Raw genomic sequence first — 6,000 nt, 5'->3', positions numbered from 1 at the left:
TCATCACACCATCTTTGTGCCAGTTAGCATACTACCTCTGGCCATTGTCAAGCTGACAGGTTGAAAACAGAATATTTTGTATGGTTTTAGATTTTGTTCTGTGTTTTATTTTCTGCTTTTGATTTCTACATTTACTGGTTTGTCAAAACACAACTAACAGAAATATCAATGTATTGCAAGAGATATGATTTAAATTGGATGCAGTATTTGTGAAGGAGACAGTTCRCAACTAGCAAAAGTCTTGACAAATTTTGAAAAGACTTGATTTTGAATATTGATRGATCTCAAACTGCAGCTACGCAGCTGGGGGCCAGTGTTATCTGGGTAAGTGTCAGGTATGTCACCTCATAACGGCTACTCAAAAACACCTAACGGTCTTGTCTAGCAGACAAGGTTTATAAATATGAGCAGTTAGTGTTTGAAAGTTAAGGAACTCACAAAGACCCAGCAACAAAGCAATCCAACAGAGGACTCTTCTTCCCACTTTCCAACTCAAAAAGTGATTTCTCTGAAGCAAAAGTGACATCAAATGCTTTTTTAGATAAAAGATACTACAAATAAGAAAGATCCTCCAGGAGAGACTTTAAAGTGTCTTTCAAAATTAGCAAGCATAAAAAGCCCATAGGTCAAGAATCAAGTCTTCTCCTATARTCGGTATTCACACAGATAGCATTTCAAACTCAAGCTCCTGGATCTGACCTTGAAAAAGTCATTTTTTCACAAAATGTGTTATACTACTGTCACTATTCATCCACCTCTAAACACCTGACATCAGCCAAAGTTCAAAGAAATCAAACAATGAACTGACCCTTCGAGRAAAAAAAAAGCAGGAGTAGCACTAGGACAGGTCCAAATGCTGGGAAATGGGCAGTGATACGCGAAACAAAAAGTATTTTGTTGTCAATGATCTTGATAATTATAAAGTTTAACATAGGTTGTATTATAAAAATTAGTATATTTATAATATCTATTGTATACATAAATATGAGCATTTTCTTGCTGCTGAGACTTGCAGATTGCCTGGAATTAAGTAATCTAAGAATTCGTAGAAATTGTATCCATAACAGTGCCTCCTCCAATTTTGTGCTTGAAAATAATTTCAGCAATTTATGAAGCTGAAATGCACAATAAAGGTAACTGATAAAAATTACTGACTTCTAGAAATGAACAGGGAACATGAATGATTTCTGAATTTTACTTCTTGTATTCTTGTCATGAATTGCTGCTTCCTTTTACTGGAGACCTTCCTGATTACAGCAGTACAAACATTAAGTGACCTGAGTCTGATGAAGTCTTGACATAATTCTCTGAAGATCCTGCTGCCTTTCTACTTTAAATTTCTCATTAACAATGACAACAGCTCTGATCTTCCCTACAATATCAGATTTAAGCATTTTGTGGCTATTAATAAAAACTTGATGTTATTCTAGTCACAGTAACTGTTGTGCATGCAAAGTTTGAAAGCTTTAGGTTAAGATGGATTAAGATGGCAACAGAGGTAAGTGAAAGTCTGAAATCAGAAAATTCATAATGAATGCAATTTTATTTTCTCTGCAACTAATAACTGTAGTACGGTACTAAGCAATCAAATTCATGATCATATAAACAACCCTAGATGAGCTGAAGGGCAAAATCAGACTTTACCTCAAGACTTTTAAGATTTTGAGAATGGACAATTTTGAGCTCCCAGTCAGGTAGACCSTGGAGCATTTAGCCTTAGGAAGGCTAATCAGTTGAAATTGGAGCAATATGTGGTGCGTGCTGCTCTTCAAATGGGCACAAACAGTGCAATTTAGCTCAYTGACTTTTAAGCCAAAGTAGCTTGGGATGGCTCAAGAATCTCACTCTTCTTTACACTAGATTTAGAAGATATTTATGACTCTTGTGGGCCTTCCCATGGACTTATCGACCTAGAAGAAAGGATCCTGTCTTGAGTCAGCGAGTCTTTCATGCCTTGCTACCACGAAAGAACCTGCTTCTGCCCAAAGCGATCACACAGGAGAACTGCCAGCTGGTGCAAAGCTGCTGAATGTCCCCTGCTTTGACTACCCTCCATTTCCCAAGTGAAAGGTTGTACTAGGAATAAAAGGGTAGTGTTAGGACAGTGAGGCATGGTGGGCTTATTGAGACGTCATGGCAGAGCAGAGATCTGTCTGGCTTCTATTCTGCTGGCAGAGACCTTGGTAACCACTTGTGAAAGAAATCAAATTAAAATAGCTTGTTGGTGGATCTTAGTCTTGCGCAATTTGATGTAGATAAATCAAAAAATTGAAGACTGAGTTGTTCTCACATTCTCACTCATAACCAGCAGATCTTGGGCTACAGAAGAGAATGTAACTTGGAATATTAAAACAGGTTGCTCATTGCCAGATCTATCTTCTTCTATGATGCAGGAGATGTTCTGGACATGAACACCTAGAGGTCCCTGGAGAACTGTCCTTTAAAATCATTGCGTATTAACTTTAATTTTCCTTTCTCCTCTGTTTGAAAAGTTACTCATACCCTGTGGGAATTTGATGATGTTCATGCGCATGMCTCTAGTTTATTAATAAGATGGGTGCTTTCAGGTTTTCATCAAAATCTGATGTTTAATTATATACCTCAAGACAGATTTACAGAACTTTTTTCATGTAAATGGTATTTTGGCACCTATATTCCTTACAGAGTAATGCATTTGAATTCCCTATCATTTACTGAGAAATTAATGTCTCTGAACTATCATAGTAGTTAATGTGACAAAACAGATAAAGCTTAATGGAGACCAATCATTTTTATGAACATCATATATCTTCAGATATGGATTGTACACTAATGTAATCTTATGAAGTGTGGATTAAGTGGTTTAACYCAAATAGATTTGTGAAAAAAGGGAATATGTAGTGAAAATAGATATATATATATATATAGAAATAAATAGAGATACATAGGGAAATATAARGAGAATTGGACTTCTGGATAGAGGTTTGTGTGTGGAGTAAAGCTGCTGTGTTCAAAGAAGTTGCTCAAGACTCATTTGGGTGTAAGTGGAATCAGAGTCTGGCACTAGGAGTGACTTACCAGTGACTCAACATGCTGAATTGTTGCTCTGAATAATAGCTATCAAAGGCATCTTGCCTTTGCGTAAATGACTAATATAATTAGCTTATAGCATCACCACAGGCATTGGCAAAAGTAATCATCATTACTATCCATTGTGTTCACAACATCTGAACCATTCATTGGAAGCCTGTAAAACAGAAACTTCTATCCATCTCAGGAGAACTTTGTTTTCACCCTCAACACATTTTCTGCAGGGGCTTGTTTTCTATGCCACCCCATCCTCCTGCCCATTCATAAACTGCTTACAAAATGTAATTAGCATTGTTCCTGATTGCTTTATCTTTTTTTTTTCCTTTTATTTTTTTAAAGAACTGAGGCGGAGATGGGAAAAACATGTTTTTACAATAAAAAAATCCTTTGTACACAAAACCTTGTCCTGCTTGGTTAGCTCAATTGAACACATGCAGAAATAGGCTCATAAAATAGGTCCTATTTTGCTGTTAGTTTCATTCATACARTTCTGAAGTTATATGGGTGTAACTACGATCAGAATTTAGTTCATTGTACATTGTACACTTAAAAAGAAAARGAAAGTACTAGGACAATTTAATGTTTCACTTTTCTAGCAAAATTGATATGCTTCCATAGCCACAAAAAATACAATGACATGAACTGGTTACCAGCGCCGTGATACTAAGATAACTAATCAGATACTGAATATTTCTCTTTTTTTTAAGAAAATGAACATAATGATTAATAACATGATGGCAGCACTATTATTTTACTATATAGTACTCTTTTAACATTATTAGATGTTTGTGAAATTGCAATTAAAAGCTTGCCTTATTTTCTATTTCTCTCTCTTTTCTTCTTTAATTAAACAATTCTTGCTGTGAACTTTACCTTTTTTTGAATTATCTCAGCTGTTTGTTAAGGAAGGATTTTGTCCTTTTAAACCCAGAGACTCCTGTTCTTAGCCTGCTAAAATGTTTAAGTCACATCTGAATTAAGACTGGAATGCTCAGCACCTTGCAGGATTAAGCATAGTCACACCTTTCTGTTTCTGATTTCAGTGTAATAGTGATAATAGCAATAGTAGTAGTGTAATAATTAACTCCAGTAATTACTGAAAGAGCACCTCTTAAAATAGCTAAATAGGAATTCAGGTCTAGTCATTCTACCAATGTTGACAACAGAATTACTGTCTTTCTGTGGCTATCTACCGCCTACTGCCTTGCATAGTGATCTCTCACGTTTCTGGAGTTYGGCTCGGACTGTGGGCTATCCAGGAAACTAGCTAGTGTCTTTGCACAGATCACACACAGCAGATGTGATGAACTCACTGAACAGTTTGTGGATCAGTCTTTGTGCACGCAGTAAGCTGGGATGTTTGGGATGTGCTGTGGTAGTTACATGTGCACAGTGTTGTCCGATATATCCCGTGCTGGACTTCCTGTGAAGTTGGTCTTAGTCGTTTTCTCTCAGACTTTCTGCTTTTACAGCTGTGTAAGCCTCTGTCTGCTCTGGATGCCTTTTCYAATGGCAGGTTTGTCTCCCCTCCTTCCTGTTCCACCATCCTTTTGGATCTTCGAGGAAAGGAAGACAAGATGGATTTCTGTGGTACAACAAATCACCCCCAAATTATTCCCTTTCCATGGTACCGRCTGATCAGTCACTGTGACCTTCTGCATGCAGCTTCCTTTTCTTTCAGTGTTCTCCATAAGTTAGACATCAGCTTTATTTGAGATCGGGGGATGTCTTTCTTTTCATTATTTATAGTACATATGCTTTGAGTAGGCAAACAGCCACTGAGGTGATGCTTTTTCATTAATAATGCAAACACTGTACAAACTTATTGGTTTGTTTATAATCTGGCATGTTTTTTCTTAAAGTTCAGGAAAAAAAGCCTGGAAAAAGGTTCTGAAAGTTCAGAGAAATGACAAACAGATAGATGCCCAATGCCAAATTCATTTCTACGAGGCTATTATGTAACCTTTCCCCCTCCAAACCACCCACACTCAAACACCTATACTTTTAAAAATGGGTACTTTAAGCTATGTTCCTAGATGATAGAGACAAAAACAGGAAATAAAAAAGTAGAGACCTTACTTCMAGACTTGCAAAAATATTCACAGTTCACAATTTAAGTTTGTCTGAAAAGAGGTCAGTGATCCTTTTAAAGACCTCACAAAAACTTGAAAATTAAAAAAAGCTCAGATTTCTTTACAAATACAATAGAAGCTCTAGGATGTAGAACTCCTCATACTCTTGCTTTTGTATTTCCATCCTTGTTTCTTTTAAATAACGCTCCAGTTTTGTAAATATTATTGAATTATTTGTCATACAGACCAGTTCATGGCTGCAGTCAGATGATGGTAAGCCAGCCAAGCCAAGACCGAAGGATTGCACCAGTTCTCGCTTGATGCTGAGAACTATTGCAGCTCTGCTGATGGCCCTTTGTCCAGGTACTCCCAGCTGCTCATACAGGCTGATGACAAGCAGTCGAATTTAAAGCAACCTGAGTTAATGGCATTCAGGTATTGGCTTATCTCTCAGCTTAATAGTGAGAGAATGGTGGCTGAGACAGATGTGCATAGAAAAGGCATATTTTTAAATCTCTTTAGTTGCATATCTGAGCGCAGRATCTGGTCCTACATATAAGCTCAGCTGTGGAAATTTAATGCAATAGCATTAAAAAATAATGACCACCAAGAAGCAAATTAACGTAAGACAAAACTGTTTGGAGGTGCTCAGTGATGCTTTACGCCAGGAAGGATATGTAGTTTTTATAGACAGTAGTTTAGCATTTATTTCCAAAGGGCACAAGGAGACGAAGGATAAAGGATAATCTTACGTCGCTTTAAGGTATGTAAGCTTTATGGATGCTCATTTACAGTTGGAGAACCCAAGCAATGCTATCTTTCAATCAGCTTTTGCTTTACTCAGAGTTTTCTTTAAAGT

This window comes from Rhea americana, unplaced genomic scaffold, assembly GCF_003343005.1.
Source record: "Rhea americana isolate MKP2758 unplaced genomic scaffold, rheAme1 scaffold_26, whole genome shotgun sequence".
NCBI classification, from domain to species: Eukaryota; Metazoa; Chordata; class Aves; order Rheiformes; family Rheidae; genus Rhea; species Rhea americana.
The sequence above is the reverse complement of the archived record's forward strand: the minus strand, read 5'-3'. Positions refer to the sequence as shown.